Source organism: Cryptomeria japonica, chromosome 5 (assembly GCF_030272615.1).
Source record: "Cryptomeria japonica chromosome 5, Sugi_1.0, whole genome shotgun sequence".
Lineage (NCBI taxonomy): Eukaryota > Viridiplantae > Streptophyta > Pinopsida > Cupressales > Cupressaceae > Cryptomeria > Cryptomeria japonica.
Genome location: NC_081409.1, coordinates 147,393,910 through 147,418,738, shown reverse-complemented (window position 1 = coordinate 147,418,738; position 24,829 = coordinate 147,393,910).

The window sequence follows — 24,829 nt, the reverse complement described above, 5'->3', positions numbered from 1 at the left end:
AGGTTCATCCAACTCTTCAAACAAAGACCAATGAATTATCTACACAAAGTTCATACCAACTCAATAACAACATGCACCTAAAAACATATTACATCTAAGGGTGGGTTAATTTCAATTTTTTAGTATTGCATTTGCATATTTCTTTACTGGATTGCATATCTCCATTTCAGAGTGCATCATATTTGCTTGCATATCACCATTGCACAACATATAGCTACATATCATTATTGATTTCTCATATAGTTGCATCAATAAAACATGATGATTGTCTGAATTATTCACCTGTCTACACTGAACGGAACAAAGGTTGTCTCATTTCCTAGATACTTGTTCATGAAGTCTTTAGGAGGCCTTTAGTCATTCATCTTCAACATCACATTGTGATTAAGCTTTATCCTTGGTTGGGTAGAAGTTTCATTATCAAGTCTTGTTACCCAAAATCTATCAATTGCTATATCTTACACATTAAACAAAATATTTAAGTCATTATAGATACCTTCTTGGTCATGTGGCTAATGAAAAATCTAATATTTTTCTTCAGCACCACTATAATTGTCATACCCGAGTAGGTTTCATTACTTACAAGTCAAGTCAAGGCAAGAAAAAAAAGTGTTATGTCAATCTCAAGACAAAACAAACAAAAAAATGATATATTACTAAAATATCATGCATACAAATGTGACAAAAAAGAGAAAGCTTGACTATGGGAACATGCAAGTAACTCCATCAGGGTTATGGACACCTACTGGCACTGGAGCAATATTTGAGAGATTATAGTGCATAACCTCGTTGGAGCCCTAAAAGCTTGTTGGTAGCGAGGCTCTATCTAAGTTGCGTTTGAAGTCAAAATAACTCATGTGGCTAGCCACATAGAATTCCAAGGGTCTTTAATGGTTATAAGAGTAATAATAAACTCAATTGCACACTGATATTGGTTCAGGTGAGCCAATGATATTATCAGCTATGTTATCAATTTCCTTTTGTACTTTGTTGATCTCCTTATCTATGACCATTGTCAAAAGATTAATCTTACATGTATCTCTATATAGTTCTCCATAATGGTTTTACTCAACGCTAGTAATAGGGTGTCAATGTGTCCCATGCACTTATTTATTGTCTCATCAAATAATTTCTCCTTTTCTCTGTCCATTTTCTCCTTAAATGTCTCTTCATTTATTTGTTCCATAGTTAGTATACTGCTGGTGATATACTTTGACAATGTGTCTAATTGACTCAAAGAATCTTTATTGTCTATATTAAACTTGGGTGCAATCAATTTAAGAATGGGGATGGTATCATCTATAGCCTTATATGCCAATGTATTACAATAAATAATCTTCTTAATAGAATCCAATAGCACTTCAGTCACATTTGATGGTTTGAATTTTGTCATGGAAGTACCAGATGACTGTCCAACTGCCTTAACAATCTCCATGTTGCCGGTGTGAGTAACCACTTTGCTTGTTTTGACCTCTAGTAGGTCACTTTGTGTCTGCATTTCAACTAGAAAAGGTTTAGGTTTCTCAGTAGTTTCTAGTGGCACTGTCAATGTATGTACCTGAAGGTCAACCTGTTTCTCAACTTGTATCTCTGTGATCTCTTCTGCCGGTTTTTCTGATGGTTTCTCTATGGTATCCACTATAGGTTTCTCTGTCTGCATCTCTACACTATCCACTACCGGTGACTTAGTAGGTTTCTCTGTATTTTCTATAGCTAGTAACTCTGTCTCTGTTGGTTTTTCAATGTTTGTATCAATGGTGTTGTCAGTAACTATTTAATTAACCCTAATCTCAATGTGTTCCATTGTTTGTTCTGCATGTGTCTCTACCTCAGTATTGTCACCCGGTTGCTCAAGAGCAACATCTTTCTTCTTTTCCTCAGTACTTTATTTGTCAACTACAATATTGACGTCCTGAGTGTCTATGTTCATGGTATACAAGATTTTTGACTCAGGATTTGTATCCTCATGTGGAGTCTCCACATTCTTAGTAGTCGGTGTTGCATCTATCTGAATTAGTGGAGTAATAGTAGGTGGTGGTAAATTGTCTGTCACTTTTATATTTGGTAGTCCACCTATTTTGCCTTTTCCTTTGTCCTTATCCTTTTGGTATACCTTAAAATCTTTAGGTATTTTGAGCTCTTCTTGTTTCTCCTTCTCAACAAAGAAAATATCTCATTTATCTGTTGTCTCTTCTAATATCTCATTAACTCTACCAATCATTAGAATTACATGCTAGTGACCACTAGAAAATACTGTTCTATTAGCTTCATTGATCAAATCATCAATTTCTTCCACTAATTTAACAGGGTGAACAACTAACAATTTCTCAACCTTTATTTTCTTGTCTAGTTCCATAATGGCTAACCTTTTATCATCAAGCCGCCTATATAGATCAATATCATCTACAACCTCTATCAAAACTTTCTTATAAATATCAAGGTGTAGGATGATACTATTTTCTATGCTTTCTTTCTCCTCATTTGTAAAAGTATCATACAATTTACTAACATTAGACAAGTTTCCAACATCTGTTATCTCATTTAACAAGTTGTCAAGTGGAGGAATAACCTATTTTTCCTTTCTCTTTCTATGTGTCATCTTCTTAGTTGGTGGCCTTACTGCTTGTTGCTTCTGCCTTGTTGTCCTGGTTTTCTTGGGAGGAGGAGAGGGTACCAGTGAGGGTTTTCTCTTCCTATCAACTCTTTTAAACTCAGTTAGGATTTCACTTTTTGATGAAGTTCCAACTAGTGAGAGGTCAGCTTCCGATTGTAAACCTTCCAAATCACTTTCTTTGATACCAGTGATATTCATTACATTTTCCTTTATTTCTTTAACCTGCTTAGATGCACTTCTGATATATTTATCCCTTCTCTTCCTTTGTTTTAGTATTTGTACACCACTCTCTATAGTCTCAGCATTACCAAAAACTTTTTCTTCTAGTTCTCTAGGGGCTTCAACTAGGGCTTTAGCATATGTTTCAATAATGTTCACATTTGCCTCATATCCCATCTCTGTCACCCAAACAGTTCTTGGAAGAACCGCTTCCATCTAGATCTCATCCTTCTTAATCACAAAACAAATTTCTTTCTGATATTTGTCAACAATACTCTAGGATAACCTTTTCCTAGTCTTCATTTTTGCTTTAAAGGGTTGGAAATACTTAGTTATTTTGTTGTCCTTATCAGTTACCATGTCGGTGAAGATATCTAACAGTTGTTTCCCTACCAGTATGTCATAACCAAAGTCTTTTCTGCCTATACTGAGAACTTCTTTTGTAATATATAGCATTAGGCATACAAGAAGATTTCCAAATCTGAAAGTACCTTTCTTATCTCCTTTAATTTTCTTCAGATTATCAATTATTCATCTTTCAACCATTCACATACATCTATCTTAGTATCATTGTTAACCATATCATATACACTCTTGATACATAGACTAGAAACTGAGTTCAATCGGTTAGCATATGCTACCTTATATCCTAATATCATGCTAATGAATCTAACATTGTCATCTTTCACATCATTAACTCTTAGAGATCTATTGTCATAGGTTGCACTAGTTAAAGTCATCACTGTGTTGTTTGAAACTTTCTTGGTCTTATCTAGCCTCTACTGGTGGAAGGTAAGCCAGTCACAGCCTTAACTCCTTATCTAGTGATCTTATGGATAGAGTCTAGCCAAAATAATTCTCCATAAACTCTACTAAGTACAATCCTCACAACCTCGTTAAGAAATTCTGAGATGTCAAGGATTTCCACAAAACCTAGGGTTTCTATAGCCTTATGTTTCGGTTTTACAGATTCATTCTCATCATAGATAACATTCTTATACATTTTCATGATTTCTTCTAAACCTAGTTCCTCAATGTGGCAATGTATGTAAATTCTAGGGTCTTCTACATATGCAACTCCTTTAGGGATTTTAGAAAATGCACCTAGGGTATCATCCTGTTTTGCTACTTCGGGGATAATCTTGAATACGGGCCTAGGGCATTTAACCACTTCAATAATAGTAGGTTTTGCAATGAGTTCAGGAGTAGAGGAGGAAGCCATTGATATATACCTTAATCTGCGTTTTAGGTTTGGATGCTTGAAAGATCTTGCTTCACTTCCCGCTAAGGATGCCTTTGCTCAAGTTTTTCACGCTCTTAGGAAATTTGAATGCTCGGTAAGTGAAAAAGATTGAAAAACACTGATTTATAATACTTTTCCTTCAACAACCACAATAAATGCCTGTCGGTTAAGTGAAACTTAACACATCTGCCAGTAAAGAAGAAGTTCATCTTCTCACCATCAACCGAGAGTAAACTTGCATGATTTTCAACTTGCTGCAATACCCCCAAGGATTACTTTTCAGTTGGATGAAGAGTCTCCTGCTGGTGGAGTAATACTCTGTTCTACTGGTGAAGGAATAGTTTCATCAACATTCTGATCTCTCTTTCTAATCCATTGTTTTGAAAATTCTTGCTTTACCTCATCAACCTTCTCTTTGCCTTTCAAACTGAGTCCTTTTTTATTTTTCAGTGAAGTCTTGCTTCTACAAAATTTTGCAATATGTCCAATCTTGTTACAAGAATAACAAGTCACATTGTTTTTTCTGAATAGCCTTTCCATATCCTATGCCAGTTTGTGTTCTGCATTGACTAGATAATGGTCCAAATCTTCCACAAACATAACATCTTACATTCATTCTGCAATTTTCTAAATTATGACCAATTTTGTTGCATTTGGAGCAATGACCGGTGGGTGTATTAGTGTTCTGATAGTTTCTAGATCTACATTGATTTGCTCTATGACCATACTTGTTGCAGTTAAAGCATTTCCCATTAAATTTGTAGGCATTAGGTTGTCTTACCAGTTTGTTGTGATCATGATTGTTTGTAGTACCGGAGCTTTCACCAACTTCAAATCCAAGTCCATTATTGTCTCCATTAGGTTTCTGACTTTTCAGCATATCATCAAGTTCTTCTAAACTTTTCTTGAATTTCTCCCTGTGTTGATTTGTAGTAGCCAACTCATTTTCCAAAAAATCCTTTTGTCTCATAAGTTCAGTTTTATCATGTTCCATGTGAATCCGATTTGTCTTTAACATATCATTTTCATGATTGAGTCTTAGATTTTCATTTCTAGCATCATTGAGTCTCCTAGTCAAGTTGTCTTCATTCTTCTTTCTGCCTCTAATGTCTTTACAAAATCTCATAGTCATGTCTTGCATCTCATTCCTCAAGGTCATGTTTTCTTGCCTCATCTTGCTTACAAGATCATTAAGAGTTTCTTTTTCATCATCATCATTCTGTATCTTTTCATGAAGTTCTCTTATTTTGTTTCTAGCAATAGTGAGATTCTCCTAAAGTCCTTGAATGATTTCCTATGCAGTCTTTAGATCATCTTCAAGTTTGATATTCTTCAACTTTTCTACATCAAAGTCTGCAAGAGCTCCTTCTAATTGCTTTCTCAAGCTTTCCATCTGTACTGGTGTGAAAATCTTCCTCAAGCTATTAGGCTTTTGAAAATAGAGGACCAGGCTTTGACACCACTTGTTAGGATTCCCAAAGATACTAAGAGGGGGGGTGAATTAGTATCTAACCGGTTGATAGATTTTCTGACCTTATTAAATATTTTGCATTCCAAAACAATGTACCAGTAAACAAGAATTAATGCAGCAAATATGAACAATAAAAACAACATAGAAAGTACACCATAACACAAGATGTTTAACGAGGAAACCCGGTGTGGGAAAAACCTCGGTGGGATTTGTGACCCACAATATTCACTCACTGGCCAATGAATGGCTATTACTTACAATAGTGTGCCTACACATGTAGGAAGGTCATCTCCTTAGAGCTCACTGCTCAAATACAAAAGGAAGTCTCAGTGACTTACAAAATGGATTATAAAAATCTAATATAGTGTACTACTACAAAACAACATCTACTATGCCAGATTTAGTACCTGTGTAAGCTCATACAATAACCATAAACCCTTCTACAAAATCTATCTTAATATTCCCTCTACATATCCATCATATCTATCCTCTATGTTGTGTCGCACAAAATGATCTACAAGATCTCATATTTATATATGATTCTTATTACAATATGCCATGTCGACTTACAAAAAGATATTACAATTAAATACAAAATACAATAATCAAAATCCTGTTAGCTAAGATGTCAGTAAACATTATTGCCAGTGCCGGTGAACTGTCTGCCGGTGCCGGTGTCTATCGGTGCCATACGATTGCAAGGTTTCCATCAATGACAATACCTTCAATCACCTACAATTCTCATTGGAGTGTGTAATGCCAACAATTGTTGCTCTGCATTCTTTCTCTGCTCTTCATACTATCTGAGATCTACACACTCTCTTCACCACTTTGTTATTCACTTAGCAGTTCTACCCTCTTCTCACCTTGTTGGATCGCCTCTCTTCAAAATTATACTTTACAAATTTTATGATCACCAAAATAATTCTTTGCAATACCAAAACATAGGAATATGTTGACATCAATGACAACAACATATCCTAGTAGTAGCAATGTCCAACAATCTCCCCCTTTGGCATTGATGGCAACATATAAATATGAAAAACAATCAATGCAAAGGAATATATAAACATCAGCAAAATCCAATAGGCTCCCCCTAAGATCAGGAACACAAAGCTCCAAGGATAAAACAATTTTCACGTGCTTATTTCCCCCTTTGATAGCAATGCCAAAGATATAAAAATTATTTAGCTTCTCTCCCCACTAGAAAGAACAATAGCTCCCTTACAATAAATTCACAGCTCTAAAACAACTCACTAACTACTGCAGCTCAATAGTAGCATCAACTCATCAACCTAGGTAAAGATATAAGAATATAAAGTCCACCAAATAGATGCATCTCAATGCACCTAGTTCTCATTAGGAGGGGCATATACCCCTAATTTGTCTATCAAATAATCAAATGTATTTGCAGGAAAAAGGCTTAGTGAAAATATCTGCAATCTGACCTTTTGTAGATACATACTCCAATTTTACTACTTCATCACAAACTTTCTCCCTCAAGTAATGATACTTAATTGATATATGCTTAGTTTTAGAATGCAGTACTAAAATCTTGAAAATATTAATAGCACTTGGATTGTCACAGTAAATAATAGTAGGTTCATCATACACAACTATAATGTCTTTCAGCATCTATTTCATCCAAGCTACCTTAGTACAATTTGTAGCAGCAGCAATATATTTAGCTTCAACAATAGATAAAAATATAGCATCTTGTTTCTTGCTTGCCAATGACACCGACTTCTTCCCCAAAAAGAAAGATCCACTATTATTTCTCTTCCAATCATCTACATCACCTGCCCAATCAACATTAGTAAAGGCACAAAACATAAAATCATCATTCTTCGGATACCACAACCCATAATCAATAGTTCCCTTCAAGTATCTGAAAATTATTTTAATAGCAATAACATGAGTCTCCTCAGGATCAACTTGAAATCTGGTAAAAAGACACACAACATGCATAATATCTGATCTAGTCTAAGTCAAGGTATAATAGTCCACCAACCATAGATCTATACAAGGTCTAGTTCAGTTTCTTGGATTTATCATTCTTACATAACTTGCATCTAGTCACCATAAGAGTTCCAATAAGTTTAGTATCAGTTAACCCAAAAAATTTTAACAATTCCTTCACATATTTAGATTGAGAAATGAAAATACCTTTACTGGTTTTAGTAATTTGCAATCCTAAGAATAATTTCATCTCACCTATCATAGACATCTCAAATTCCTTTGCATATCATCAGCAAACTTCATACGCAAATCACCATCTCCTCCAAAAATAATGTCATCCAAAAATACTTCAACAACCAAAATATTATCATTCTCAACCTTAAAGTAATAGTTACTATCAACAGTGCCTTTAAAAAATCTCAACTTCATCAAATACTTATCTAAACTTGCATCTAGGCTCTAGGGGCTTGTTTTAGTCCATATAGTGATTTCTTCAATCTGCATACCATGTCTCCTTCATCTGATAAAGAAAATGCTTCTGTCTGCTCAGTGTAGACTTCCTCCTCAAGATCACCATTCAAAAAGGCTAACTTGACATCTGTATGATAAACCTTGAAATTATTATAAGTAACATATGCAAGCAACAATCTAACAGCTTCAATTCTAGCTACAAGAGCAAAAGCTTCTTTATAATCAATACCTTCCATTTGAGGGAATCCCTTACATACCAACCTTGCTTTGTTTCTAACCACTTCACAAGCTTCATTCGGTTTATTTTGGAACACCCATTTAGTGTCAGTCACATTTTTGTCTTCAGGTCTTGGAACAAGCTCCCAAGTGTTATTCTTTTCAATCTAATTCAACTCCTCCTCCATAGATTTTATCCGATTCTCATCTTTATTGTTAGTAGTAGTGTAGTACCCCTACCCTAATCAATTTTAATCTTGGTTTAATCTTGGTTAGTTTATCATAATATAATGATTATAGTCAGATGTGTTGATTTAGTGCACATCTGTTAATGTGGTTTTCGCACCAGTTGTATGCAAGATTGATTAATTCTCCTATTTTCAAGTTATTATCTCGGGCTAACATTTTCATTAAGTTTTTATATATGTATGCTTGTATGACTCTTGGATGCAGGAGAATTCAGGTACAGTGCCGCATGGGTGCGAGGTTCGTCTCCGCCTGAATTTGTAGGTTTGAGTGTACCTCTTTAATCCTTAGAGTTGGATTAGGTGGTCGTAAGACCCTAGTTGACCATAGTCGTGCTCAAGTGAGCATCATTAGTCGTTGTCAGTATTCCCTTTTGTTTGGGTTTGCGAGTCATCTGTCCGATTGACTTTCTTGGTTTGCATGTTTGGTGTGTGTGGTTAAATTGAATTATTAGCCTAAGTATTTAAATTGATTTAATGTGTGTTTACGCATTAGTATATTCGGGGACTAAATTAAATAGTCTGCCTTTTTATGTGATTAATCGTTATTTGAATTGCTCGATTTAAATTGGGAGCAAGTTCAATTAAATAGTTAATTGTAATGTTAAATTTGATATGCTTATGCTGTTAGAAATGGAAAGTTTTGAATTTAATTGTAGTAGAATTAACTGTATTCTGTTGGCTTTTTAAAATAGAAAGGTTAAATTCAGTTATTTGGAAAAAAATCAATTTTAGATTGAAAAACAAATAAATATATTGATATAGTTGGAAAATAAAGATTTTTGTGATTTATTTTAAATAAAAATTTTAAATCCAAAAATGAGATTTTTGGTCAAACTTTTCCAAATAACCTAGACTTTTGGAAAATACTGGGGATTGAATTTTTTGGGAAAAAAAAAATATTTTTGAAAAAATATTTTGGATGAAATTTGGGGGTTTTGGAGGAGGAGAAATTTCTTGAGCCTGCAGGTTGGGCTCCTCACTATATATTTTCCAGGATTGCTATATGAGGTAAGATTCTGGTTTATATTTTTGGTTTTTTTGTTTATCAGAAATTGTTTTGGATTTTGAAGAAATCTGGTTGTGAAGATTGAAAAATCTCAGCTATTGGGGAAAAATGAAATAGTTGTGATTGTAATTCCAATCCAATCCCCTCTTGCTCTGTTTCCAGTCCAAGTTTAGATTATGATTTCTCTGATTGTTTTAAAATAAAAAAAAATAAACTTGAGATTGGCTGTTTACCATGGAAAATTGTTAAAATTCCAATTAAATGCTTTCAAATTCAAGCTTTTATTAAAGAAATCCGTGTGTGTTTGGATATATGGATGTTAAACAATCTTATTTTGCCAATATGGATTTGGTTTTAGAGAAATCCTCCCATTTCTAGATCTGGACATTTGAAATTGCCAATATTGGAAAAAAAAACTCATAATTTTTTGAATATAAAAAAAAATAACAATAAATTATTTTTTTAAGTTTCTGCTGAGACTGTATTTTTCTATGTTCTGTTAATTTTGTAACAACAGATTTTTATTTCAAAAAAATTTAAATTAAATTATAAAAAAAAAATATATCGTTTTACATGAAGTGGGGGAGCCAAGGCTCAACCCCAACCTCACGCTTGGGCAGCCAAGAGTTATGGCTATGGGGACCATTCCCTTTTCAAAGGAAAGGGGAACCACGTGGGTTTCCCCTTACCCTTTTAAAAGAAAAGAAAGTTTATTTTTTTATTATTATTAATTAAAGTTCTTTTTATTATTTAAAAATAAATAAATTAAGTTTCTTTTTATTATTATTACTTTTAAATTAATGTATATTATTAATAATATATTAATTTTTAATTACTAATTAATGTATATTATTAATAATATATTAATTTTTAATAATTAATTAATGTATATTATATATATATATATATATTAATTGTAGTGGATTATAATTAATGAGTATTATTAATTATATATTAATTATCTTTATTAATTAATGTATATTTTTTAAAAATATATATTAATTGTGGTTGAATTATGAGTTTATAAATTAAGGTAAATATAGTGAGAGATATATATACTGATTATTATTTTAGGTTTGTATATTTGTTTAAATATACGCAAGGAAATATTTTGGGTAATTTGGGAGATGTTTACCTATTTTTGGTTTCTCTAAATGTATATTTCCTTAATATGAAGAGAGTAACTTGGTTCTGAAAAAAAAGAATTTTGAGAAATTGTTTTCAAACCAGTGTGAGAATGATGTTTTATTTTGATGAATAAGTATCATATTTTAATTGATTTATGTTTATTTATTTATATTCATGTGAATTTGGTTTGAAAACTCATGAAGACGTATTTAAATAGTTTTATGATGCGAATGAACTTTACTAAGTTAGAAACCATGAACGGTCTGTGCCTAGGCAAGGTAGACAAATTGCAATCAAACTTAGATCAATTAGAAAATTGGATCGATTTTAATGTTTAAATCAATATAGAAAAAGATTGTCTTTTCCGGTTATTGCCTATGCGAGTTTAATTTCTGTATTCACTTTTGCTTATGTAATGGCAAGCTTTGACTTGTTTGATCAGACCCTGTCATATGGTTGATTTGGGTACCTGTTTGAGTCCTCGGTTCCGAGTTGACTGTTGTTTTGTGGTAGTGTCGTAATTGGTCATATCCTTTGTGTGGGTGTCAAATGATGATTCGTGGTTGACCATAGCTGGTCAGGTCTCTGGTTAGAGTACAGTCAGTAGTGTACCTCTTTTGAGTCATGTTTGACCAGATGGTTGTTCCCTCCTTTTTGAATTCCGTTGGCTTGACCATTTGTGTCCTTGATGTCTAAGGTCGCTTGAGTATAGTCTAGTGTCATATGGGAAAGTGGCTTTCGATTGGGGGCCATGCCCAAAGTGGTTGCTGGGTAACCCGTCGAAAGTGAGTCTAATAAGTGATAACCTAACAGTAGATTAGAATGTTAATCTCTAAGTAAGATAATTGTGCCTCACACATGAGACGAGTGCTAACACAGACTCGACATGCTGTGAGAAGGCCTGAAATGGCAAACCATCATCCTTGTCTTCACAAGAGGATGTGTGGGTCTGCATGAGGCTTGGATGGGTCGGAGGTTCGGATTAGGTTGCCAAGGTAACCCAGTGTATGGGGCCGGAACCTATGAAGATCTACCAGGGTAGCCATACCAGGTTGTGTGATGACACTTGTCCCTACGTTCGCTAGTGTGTGTTGATGTATGGTCTTGATAGGAGCACTTTTGTGGAGTCGTCCTGTTGCTTATCCCCTGGTGAGTACCTGGTTGCATGTTAGACCTTGGGTGGTGATGACTCAGTTTTGTGGATGCTCTAATGGACCTTGGTATTAGCTTCGATTGTTGTTCAGCTGGATCCTTTCCTTTTCAAGGATCGTTTATGTATTTATTGACCAATGCGGTCGCTTGTATATTGTTTATGTTTTGCTTTGATGGTAGGATTGTAAATTATGAGAACCTCATGTATTCTTAACTTTATTAATTATCAGAGGGGTCTTGCAGTTGAGCAGACCTGGAGATGTAGCCCTTTAGGAGTGAACTCTGAGATCATCTTGGTGTTATGCGATGCTTTACTTCTTATATTTCATGTTTAGTGTTAGCATGTATGAATGCCATTTTGATCGACTGCATAAGTGGTTTAGATAAGATTTATTGTAGATGCATGTATGCAGTCGTCTTTTAAAATGCAGTAAATTGTATCATGAAGGAATGTAACTTAGAGTAGTGGAATATATTTAGTTGTTGTTAAGAAAATTAAGTATGCATGAAAAGATCTCATAAGTTTATGATGAAATTCTTGTGTGTTAGAATATTAGATGCATGACTTATATTTTAATGAAAAGCTTGAATGTAAAGTATGAATGAATCATAATGGATAAACATTAGCATGTGATTTATATTTCCATCTTCTGAAAGAAATTATACGTGTTTAAGAATTATCCCGTTATAAGATAATCAACTTATTGGATTAATTGTGAGTGTTAAGTGAAAGGTGTAATTAAGTAATCACATTGGGAAACTCCTTAGGTGTTAGATGATGTCTTCCACTATGTAATCTAAATTTTGATATCTCATTGTATCTTAATGTTGTGTTTATCTTTAAAAAAAAATTGTTGCACTCCATTCATGTGTTTTAGCTTTATCCCTCCGGGGTTTCCTAGCGGGGCATTACATTTGGTATCAGAGCCCATGTTGCAAACACTGGGATCTCTGGTGTCGCATGTGCCCTCTGTTGGTGTGAGGTGTATCGACCTTATGTGTATGCTTGTCCTCCTTTTGTATGTGAGTGATCGAGCAGACCTTAACTTGAGTGTAACGTGTGTGTTCACACCTTGTTCTCACCTTCTTGATGTTGGTGTTTTGAGTGATTGATCGTGCTTTATGTGCTTATTGATGTCTTGGTCTATGATTACTCATATCCTGAAAGAGAGTCGTATGAGCCTTCCTTATTGACTGTTGTATTCTTTAGAATAATCCATTTGGGTTGGTCTGTATTGGTTTTGAATCTGAAAGTGCGAAGTGTGCTTGTTTAAGATTATGATCTAGCTTAGTGTTGTCCACTTGAAGGACTAGTATGGTAAATATTGAATGCTTATCTTGTAGCAAATTGAATGATTATCACCCTTCCTCCTTTCTCTCTCTAGAAATTAAATGTGTGTGATGTGTGTAATGATCTCTTATATGAGGTTTCTTTTTGCAAGAGAAAGGTTGTGACTTCTTGAACCCTTGTGTGAACCCTATGACGCTTATGTGATTAGATAATAAAGAGGCTATGGGTTTTAAAGTTCATATTGGTTATTGGGAGAAAACTGTATGTTTACATTAAGGAATTCTCCATGTGTAATGTAGGAGTAACATAATTAAATTCTATCTGAAGTAAGGTGCATTAATATGTGAATAGCTGTTATGTGAAACTGCGTTGGTTGTAAAAGAAGTATTAAAGGGAATATGTTATAGTAGCTTCAAGAGTGATAATGTGTTCCACGAAAGATTGTTTTATGTGTTTCATTAAACCAGTTCAATTGAGGATCTATTTTAATAATGCTCCATTGAACTTGCTTTTGGGTATATGTAATTACCTTATTATGTTTAGAAAGTGCGAATGAAAAGCTTGTTTGATGTGCATGCATTAATATGTATTATTTTGTTGATAGCTCCTCGCTTACCTTCTGATCGTAATTTGATTTTAATGATAGGTTGCAAAATTATGTCATGTGTCTATATTGTATTAGAGTAGTGAATGTTCTCAAGAGACCTTGCATCATCGATAAGATTGCCTGTTTTGATCTCTGTTGTTTGGAAAACTAGAACATTCTGTTGCAACCATAATTATTGGGAATGTCATGTTAGATTGTTTTGGCATCCTTCTATAACGGTAGCGAAATGAAAACCGTGGAATTAAAATGATAGACTTATAGTGAGAAATTTTTGTATATAGTGTGATCTTGCTGATCTTGTGTCTTTGTAGGAAATAGTTTGGTTATCAAACTCTATTTCCCTTCTCTTTGCCTAATCATAAGATTTTTAGAAATGCTATGAAGAATGCATTGATTTAAATAGATTGTTTATAACACATATGAAATTGTATGTTTGCTTTTGGACTTCTTATGGAAAGATGAAAGTCTTAAGCTTTAGAAAGAATTTGCATAGCTAGTAATTTAGTTACAAATGCTTAGTGAAATTCGAGAAAGATATAGGAATGATGTTATTTTCTTATGTAATTGTGAATTGTTAATAATTTCAGTACCTAATTCTAGAATAAGCTTTATTCAGTTAATCATGTGGGAAGCATAATTAAACCTTCCTTGAGTAGATGATAGCGTACTGAATAGTACTCCCTGTAAATGTGACTAAACCAGTACTGGTGTAATTGTGTGTATTGTAAGAAACCAGTGCTTATTATATGTATCCATGGATTGGTGAAGTAATCAACCATGGAGGATATGTTGCTTATGAGTATGGGAAACCATACTATTTTTGGTGATGTTGCTTATTTGTTTCCCTACTAAGCACCAAACCTCGGGTTGTGGGTAACTCAGTATGTTAAGGGGTAGTATTCAAAGTAACTGTTCCTTGAATAGTATGGATTGGCGTACAAGTAATGTCGGCGCGAAGCAACTTTAGCTTCTCCACTTTGAGGAATGATATAGTTGTACTATTAAACTGTATCAAAGGTGTACTCAATACTTTCCCTTTTTGATGAATCTATTTATAGGTTTATGTGTGTCAACCTATTCCTTCTTTTATTTGAGCATTTTGATGGCATTTCTGGTGCATAGTGATAGTGTATTTTGGAGGATCCTTTGCCTTGTCTTCATGAAAGGTAGGTTTATCCACGTGAGCTTCCAGATGGTATGTGTTGGTGGGCACGTGGGTGGACCTTAGTCAGGTATACCTCTGACTTATGGTGAGTATCCTTCTAGATACGTCGCTATGCGGGATGTGACCTGTGCGTGCTTGTTTCCGTGAGGTACACTACCATGTGGGATATGTCCATTGCTTGTCTTCTCCGCTTGGGGTATTACCATGCCGCGCGACAACGTGATGTGGGGTGATGTCGAGGTGCACACCGCCATGCCATGTGGGTAGTGTGACTATGTCGCACCACATGATGAGCTACTGCAATAGCTAGTCAGTTGTTCCTTCCTTCCTCGTTGGTGGCTAGATGCTAGTCACATAGTGATGTTATGTGCAGTTGTGATATTCTTATTATTTCTTTGGGGACCAACAATTTATTTTACTTTGATTTTGAAGGTTTAGCCACGATCTTGTGATCTTTTTCACTTTTGATTTCGTGTTGAAATTCTAGATTATTTTCTTGCCTTACTGTTGGAATTGATGATTTATTATCTTTATTCATCTGTACTTTGGTGGCTAAACTAGTTTATCCTTATTGTTTTCGTATGCTGGTCTTGTGTTGAAATGTGAAATTCCTCTCCAAGGACATATGATACAGACTTGGTAGAGTGTGTACGAGGAAGTGGATGTAAGGAACCTTGAGGATGGGGGTATGTGAGGCTGTGTTGCAGCTAGGATCCACTACCTACCTATGTGTGGTGACTATCTCTTGGAGGCTAACTACCTTGCTCAACAAGGGATATTCACAAAGGTCTTGTATGGAAGGTAGCACTGCTATGGTGTGCCTAGCACCATCGAGCCTTGAGTGAGATATTGGATATTTATGATTATATTGTTGTTTTGAGATCAGGCATAGAGATGCTGATCGTACATGTTATCTTTGACCGAGCATTAGACATGCTCACATGTGGCCTTTTGAGTTATGCATTCCAACTATGTGGATGGTTATTATGTGTTATCATAAAGTAAATTGTGTTAACTTGTCACTATGTTATGGGACATAGTCTTTGGAAAGGTTTTCTTATGCCTGACAAGTGTAAACAATTGAGTTATTTTTGTTGCTCTTATTTCATGAAAGTTAATTTGGTTGTAGAAATTGATATTTAAATCTAGTTCTATGTGATAAAGTTCAATGAAAAAGATGTATTGGTAAAAGAAATTTATCATGATGGCATGTTTTCTTGTCATGTTTGATAAATGAGTATGGTAGTTATTGTTTACCTCTTTGTAATGCATTAACTTGGTGTAATGAAAGGAAGAAAATTCTTGTTTCTTTGCTATGATTGTGGATAAATCCTAGAATTTTATAAGGAATGTATGGATTTAGAGGTATCTTGCCAATGGGTAATGGCATTCATAAAGGAATTTGCAATAATGTTTCATTTATTTATGTAAAGATTCCTATGTGCAATTTGATATTTGTTGAATGAGTTTCAGGGCTAAAGTGTGTGACATGTTCTCCATCTAGCCTTACGACTTCCAAGAGTAAGTCGGAACCTAGGGGGGGAGAATGTAGTACCCCTGTCCTAATCAATTTTAATCTTGGTTTAATCTTGGTTAGTTTATCATAATATAATGATTATAGTCAGATGTGTTGATTTAGTGCACATCTATTAATGTGGTTTTCGCACCAATTGTATGCAAGATTGATTAATTCTCCTATTTTCATGTTATTATCTCGAGCTAACATTTTCATTAAGTTTTTATATATGTATGCTTGTATGACTCTTGGATGCAGGAGATTTTAGGTACAGTGCCGCATGGGTGCGAGGTTTGTCTCCGCCTGAATTTGCAGGTTTGAGTGTACCTCTTTAATCCTTAGAGTTAGATTAGGTGGTCGTAAGACCCTAGTTGACCATAGTCATTCTCAAGTGAGCATCATTAGTCGTTGTCAGTATTCCCTTTTGTTTGGGTTTGCGAGTCGTCTGTCTGATTGACTTACTTGGTTTGCATGTTTGGTGTGTGTGGTTAAATTGAATTATTAGCCTAAGTATTTAAATTGATTTAATGTGTGTTTATGCATTAGTATATTCGGGGACTAAATTAAATAGTCTCCCTTTTTATGTGATTAATCGTTATTTGAATTGCTCGATTTAAATTGGGAGCAAGTTCAATTAAATAGTTAATTTTAATGTTAAATTTGATACGCTTATGCTGTTAGAAACGGAAAGTTTTGAATTTAATTGCAGTAGAATTAATTGTATTCTGTTGGCTTTTTAAAATAGAAAGGTTAAATTCAGTTATTTGGAAAAAAATCAATTTTAGATTGAAAAACAAATAAATATATTGATATAGTTGGAAAATAAAGATTTTTGTGATTTATTTTAAATAAAAATTTTAAATCCAAAAATGAGATTTTTGGTCAAACTTTTCCAAATAACCTAGACTTTTGGAAAATACTGGGGATTGAATTTTTTGGGAAAAAAATTTTGGATGAAATTTGGGGGTTTTGGAGGAGGAGAAATTTCTTGAGCTTGTAGGTTGGGCTCCTCACTAAATCTTTTCCAGGATTGCTATATGAGGTAAGATTCTGGTTTATATTTTTGGTTTCTTTGTTTATCAGAAATTGTTTTGGATTTTGAAGAAATCTGGTTGTGAAGATTGAAAAATCTCAGCTATTGGGGAAAAATGAAATAGTTGTGATTGTAATTCCAATCCAATCCCCTCTTGTTCTGTTTCCAGTCCAAGTTTAGATTATGGTTTCTCTGATTGTTTTAAAATATAAAAAAATAAACTTGAGATTGGTTGTTTATCATGGAAAATTGTTAAAATTCCAATTAAATGCTTTCAAATTCAAGCTTTTATCAAAGAAATCCGTGTGTGTTTGGATATATGGATGTTAAACAATCTTATTTTGCCAATATGGATTTGGTTTTAGAGAAATCCTCCCATTTCTAGATCTGGACATTTGAAATTGCCAATATTGGAAAAAAAACTCATAATTTTCTGAATATAAAAAAAAATAACAATAAATTATTTTTTTAAGTCTCTGCTGAGATTGTATTTTTCTATGTTCTGTTAATTTTGTAACAACAGATTTTTATTTCAAAGAAATTTAAATTAAATTATTAAAAAAATATATATCGTTTTACATGAGGTGAGGGAGCCAAGGCTCAACCCCAACCTCACGCTTGGGCAGCCAAGAGTTATGGCTGTGGGGACCATTCCCTTTTCAAAGGAAAGGGGAAACCCACATGTTCTGTTAATTTTGTAACAACAGATTTTTATTTCAAAGAAATTTAAATTAAATTATTAAAAAAATATATATCGTTTTACATGAGGTGAGGGAGCCAAGGCTCAACCCCAACCTCACGCTTGGGCAGCCAAGAGTTATGGCTGTGGGGACCATTCCCTTTTCAAAGGAAAGGGGAACCACGTGGGTTTCCCCTTACCCTTTTAAAAGAAAAGAAAGTTTATTTTTTTATTATTATTAATTAAAGTTCTTTTTATTATTTAAAAATAAATAAATAAATTAAGTTTCTTTTTATTATTATTACTTTTAAATTAATGTATATTATTAATAATATATTAATTTTTAATTACTAATTAATGTATATTATATATATATATATATATATATATATATATATATATTTATTAATTGTAGTGAATTATAATTAATGAGTATTATTAATTATATATTAATTATCTTTATTAATTAATGTATATTTTTTTTAAATATATATGAATTGTGGTTGAATTATGAATTTATAAATTAAGGTATATATAGTTAGAGATATATATACTGATTATTATTTTAGGTTTGTATATTTGTTTAAATATATGCAAAGAAATATTTTGGGTAATTTGGGAGATGTTTATCTATTTTTGGTTTCTTTAAATGTATATTTCCTTAATTTGAAGAGAGTAACTTGGTTCTGAAAAAAAAGAATTTGAGAAATTGTTTTCGAACCAGTGTGAGAATGATGTTTTATTTTGATGAATAAATATCATATTTTAATTGATTTATGTTTATTTATTTATATTCATGTGAATTTGGTTTGAAAACTCATGAAGACGTATTTATGTAGTTTTATGATGCGAATGAACTTTACTAAGTTAGAAACCATGAACGGTCTGTGCCTAGGCAAGGTAGACAAATTGCAATCAAACTTAGATCAATTAGAAAATTGGATCAATTTTAATATTTAAATCAATATGGAAAAAGATTGTCTTTTCCGGTTATTGCCTATGCGAGTTTAATTTCTGTATTCGCTTTTGCTTATGTAATGGCAAGCTTTGACTTGTTTGATCGGACGCTATCGTATGGTTGATTTGGGTACCTGTTTTAGTCCTCAGTTCCGAGTTGACTGTTGTTTTGTGGTAGTGTCGTAATTGGTCATATCCTTTGTGTGGGTGTCAAATGATGATTCGTGGTTGACCATAGTTGGTCAGGTCTCTGGTTAGAGTACCGTCAGTAGTGTACCTCTTTTGAGTCATGTTTGACCAGATGGTTGTTCCCTCCTTTTTGAATTCTGTTGGCTTGACCATGTGTGTCCTTGATGTCTAAGGTCGCTTGAGTATAGTCTAGTGTCATATGGGAAAGTGGCTTTCGATTGGGGGCCATGCCCAAAGTGGTTGCTGGGTAACCTGTCAAAAGTGAGTCTAATAAGTGATAACCTAACAGTAGATTAGAATGTTAATCTCTAAGTAAGATAATTGTGCCTCACACATGAGACGAGTGCTAAGACAGACTAGACATGTTGTGAGAAGACCTGAAATGGCAAACCATCATCCTTGTCTTCACGAGAGGATGTGTGGGTCTGCATGAGGCTTGGATGGGTCGGAGGTTCGGATTAGGTTGCTAGGGTAACCCAGTGTATGGGGTCAGAACCTATGAAATCTACTAGGGTAGCCATACCAGGTTGTGTGATGACACTTATCCCTGCGTTTGCTAGTGTGTGCTGATGTATGGTCTTGATAGGAACACTTTTGTGGAGTTGTCCTGTTGCTTCTCCCCTGGTGAGTACCTGGTTGCATGTTAGACCTTGGGTGGTGATGACTTAGTTTTGTGGATGCTCTAATGGACCTTCGTATTAGCTTTGATTGTTGTTCAGCTGGATCCTTTCCTTTTCAAGGATCGTTTATGTATTTATTGACCGATGCGGTCGTTTGTATATTGTTTATGTTTCGCCTTGATGGCAGGATTGTAAATTATGAAAACCTCATGTATTCTTAACTTTATTAATTATCAGAAGGGTTTTACAGTTGAGTAGACCCAGAGATGTAGCCCTTTAGGGGTGAACTCCGAGATCATCTTGGTGTTATGTGATGCTTTTACTTCTTATATTTCATGTTTAGTGTTAGCATGTATGAATGCCATTTTGATCGAATGCATAAGTGGTTTAGATGAGATTTATCGTAGATGCATGTATGCAATCGTTTTTTAAAATGCAGTAAATTGTATCATGAAGCAATGTAACTTAGAGTAGTGGAATATATTCAGTTATTGTTAAGAAAAATATGTATGCATGAAAAGATCTCATAAGTTTATGATGAAATTCTTGTGTGTTAGAATATTAGATGCATGACTTATATTTTAATGAAAAGCTTGAATGTAAAGTATGAATGAATCATAATGGATAAACATTAGCATGTGATTTATATTTCCATCTTCTGAAAGAAATTATACTTGTTTAAGAATTATCTCGTTATAAGATAATCAACTTATTGGATTAATTGTGAGTGTTAAGTGAAAGGTGTAATTAAGTAATCACGTTGGGAAACTCTTTAGGTGTTAGATGATGTCTTCCGCTATGTAATCTAAATTTTGATATCTCGTTGTATCTTAATGGTGTGTTTATCTTTAAAAAAAAATTGTTGCACTCTATTCGTGTGTTTTAGCTTTATCCCTCCGGGGTTTCCTAGTGGGGCATTACAAGTAGCCAAGAAGGAAGACTGAAAGGGGGGTTGAATCAGTCTTCACTGAAATATAAAACTTAATTACAAAACACAGATCTAATAAACTGCAGTCATAACAAGGATAAGAAAATTGAAACCACAACACACGACACCCAAATTTTGATGTGGAAAACCCAGTTAAGCGAAAAAACACGGTGGGAACCTACCAATAGTAAGATGATACTCTACAGTAGTATGTGAAAATATTACAATGGGGAATTCACATGCACTCAAGCACACTACCTAGAGCTCACTGCTCAAAAGATAATGGCCCAGAAGGCTACAACCCTTTAGGAAGTCTCACTGAATTACAACAAGATTTAGACTACAATTTGGAAGAAATGAATTGAAGGAATAGCATCTCCACATGTCTACCCTACAACACCAAAGTCTCCTCAATCACAACATCGAAGGATGAATCACTTGTTTGCACATAAACCTCTCTCTGATAATCTAGACATAACCTTTACACCTAAATTACATGAACATGTCACCTATATACAAATCATCAACCTTGAAAAAAAGGTCGGCTAAACCCTCAACCCTTAATTACAAAATTATAACACACGATACAATGATAGACCACTAGACCAATATAATGGTTTACATAGCATAACATGGTCCTAAAATGAATTCCCAAACACTCAACTCCACTGGAAATCATGTCAAGATCAACCGCAACACACTACACCACCAAGAAAACCACATAACATGGAAATCATCACCTATTCATAGAAACCACCAAAAAATTGCACAATGATCAGTGTGGATCATCAAAACAAACAGGAAATGGCTAGGAAACACTAGAAAGAACGTTAGAATCATCGAGAACAACTGCACCAATACCAGTTATCAAATCTGTATCGATCAACGTTTGAAAGCTCAAGAACACAACCAATTGGCAACTATCACGAAGAAAAATAACTTGTGGAGCACCAAACCACAATCCATCTGAAATAAAGATACACAAGACCATCCCAAGAAATATCCCAAAAACTTAGCACAAGATCTGATCACACCCTAAACCCTAAACCCAATCTACAATCACCAGAGAAATGCACAGGAAAATGTTGACATCAATGACAACAACATATCCTAGTAGAATCAATGACCAACAATATCCAACAATCTCCCCCTTTGGCATTGATGACAACATATGAATGTGAAAAATAATCAATGCAAAGAAAGAAGATATCTCCAACAAACTCCCCCTAAGATTAGGACATATAAAACAGTTTTTCGCATGATCTCTCCCCCTTTGACATCAATGCCAAAGATCTCAAAATAGAAAACCAAACTTACTCTCCCTTAGAATATGAAATATGAATCTCAAAAATCTGTCCAAAAACATAGACTACTCCAATAGAGGAGCAACACCAACTCACCAATCTGGATAAAAGGATAAGACTATGAATTCCACCAGATTGATGCAACTCAATGCATCTAGTTCTCATCAGGAGGGGTGGATACCCCTAACTTGTCTCTCAAATAGACAAATGTATATGCAGGAAAAGGCTTAGTGAAAATATCAGCTATTTGTTCCTTTGTAGATACATACTCTAGCTTCACCTTCTCTTCATTGACTTGCTCTCTCAAGTAATGATATTTGATTGAAACATGCTTAGTCTTTGAATGTTGCACTGAATTCTTTGACATGTTAATAGAACTGAAATTATCATAGTATATAACAGTAGGCTCATCATAAATAACTTTGATATCCTTCAACATTTGCTTCATCCAGACTACCTAAGTGCAATTACTAGCAACAACAATGTAATCAACTTCAGCAGTAGATAAGGTCACTGAATCTTGTTTCTTACTAGCCCATGAAACCAACTTCTTACCCAAAAAGAATGCTCCACTGGTAGTTCTCTTTCGGTCATCAACATCACCAGCCCAAACTACATCAGTGTAGGCACATAGCATGAAATCATCATTCCTCAAATACCATAAACCATAATCCATAGTTCCCTTCAGGTATCTGAATATCCTCTTCACAATAGTGACATAAATCTCTTTTGGATCAACTTGATATCTAGAAGCCATGGATGCAACATGCATAGTGCTTGACCTAGTCTGAGTAAGATATAGCAGTCCACCAACCATAGATCTATACAAACTCTAATTATCTTTAGGAGATTCATCATTCTTAGATACATTACAACTAGTTACCATAATAGTTCTAACCGGTTTGGAGTCATCTAACCCAAACTTCTTTAGTAATTCCTTCACATCCTATTTTTGAGATATGAATATATCTTTTCCAAACTATGTGATGTCATGGAAATGGGGACAAGGCAACAACAAAGTTCAATGTTAATAAGTTAGTTTCAACCATAAAAACAAAACAAAGAACTAAAAACCATTCCAAACATATCAAGAGAGATTTCAAAAAGCATGAAAGAAGTTTAACAAAATAAAAGAAAGGAGAAGAGCCTCCCTAAGATGCTTCCATGATGCCTTTTGATGCTTCTCCCTTGTTTCTCTCCTCTCCAAGTCCCAAATGAGTGTAGCTCTCAGCTTTTAGCACTAGCCATGGATGCCATATGGAGATTCAAGATGGTTGAATATGATAAGCAAATACTATGCAAGAGTAGATAGTGATGCTATGAAAAAGCTCTATGCTAATGCCAGTATAACAACAATACTCTAAAATGCTTCTCCTTTTGCTTGAGGAGAAGGGTTCTATTTATAGAAGAAATAGGGAAATGAAGGGTTAAGATTGAGCAATCTTAACAAGGGTTAGGATTGAAAGTTGGGGATCCATGTGCACAATTGGCACCAATAAATTGGTGACAAGTGTCAACATAGGATTGGGTTGAGAGAAGAGGTTGGAGGCATTAAAGGCCTGAGAAGACCTCATGGTTATCTAGAAGGTAAGGGTCAAGTCTAAATTAAGATTACCCATTGGATTAAGAGTTAATCCAAGGATAAACCTTTGTGCAAATGTTTAAGAGATAATCATGGTCAAAGCATTAATGGCCTGATGAGACCTTTGGGTTGGGTAGAGGTTGAGTCAAAACAAATGTTTTAACCATGTGGGAGAGTTGAATTAACCATTAATGGTTATTGGAGACTTTGGGGATTAAGTGGTTGAAGGTTGGAAGCCTTCAATGGTTTTCAAAGACTTTGAGCCATTTAGTGGTTGAAGGTTGAAAGCTTTCAAAGGTTATCCAAGACTTTGAGGGTTAATTTGTTGAACACACAAAGCATTAATTGCTTTTCAAAGACTTTGGAGTCTTTGAGAAGTGACTCCAATTTGCTTAGGAATGTGACAATATTTAGGGGATGGATTAGGCTAATTAGGAAGGGTTTAGAAGAATTTAGAAGGGGTTTAGGCATACAAGTGGATTTTGTAGGAAAATGTAAGTGGGAGAAATTTTGGTATTTTCAATTAAAATAAAATCATTTATTTCAATTAAATGGTGTAAGTTGCATTTGGATAAATATTTAAATAAATATTAATTTATTTAAATGAGAAAAAGAAGATAAAGCATTAAAATGCTTGAAGACTTTGAGGGAAACCATTAAAGGCTTGAAGACTTTAAGGAAAACCATTAAAGTCTTAAGAAGACTATAGAAGGAAGCCATCAAGTTTGAAGACTTTAAAGCCATCAAGTTTGACTACTTTAAAGGAAACCATTAAAGGTTTCAAGTGGGTGAGGATAAATAGGATTTTAAATAAATAATTTATTTAAAATAGTTGTGCAACTTGCTTTTGTAGGAAAATACAAGTGGGTAGAGGATAAAGGTGATTTAAATAAATGTTAATTTATTTAAATGTGAGAGGTGGGATTTTGGGGGATTTAAATAAATATTAATTTATTTAAATGTGAGAGAATATTTAATTAAATAAATATGATTTATTTATTTAATTAATGGTCTGAATTTGGTTAAGTGAATTAAATCAAATAAATTGAATAATTTATTTAATTAATAGGAGAAGAGGGTTAAGATGAATTAATTAAATATATTAATTTAATTAATTATTAATTGATGGTTAAATAATCAAATAAATATTAAATATTCATTTAATTAAGTGGACAGATTTATGTGACTACACTATGAAATATGCAAACCTAAGAAAAATTTCATCTCACCA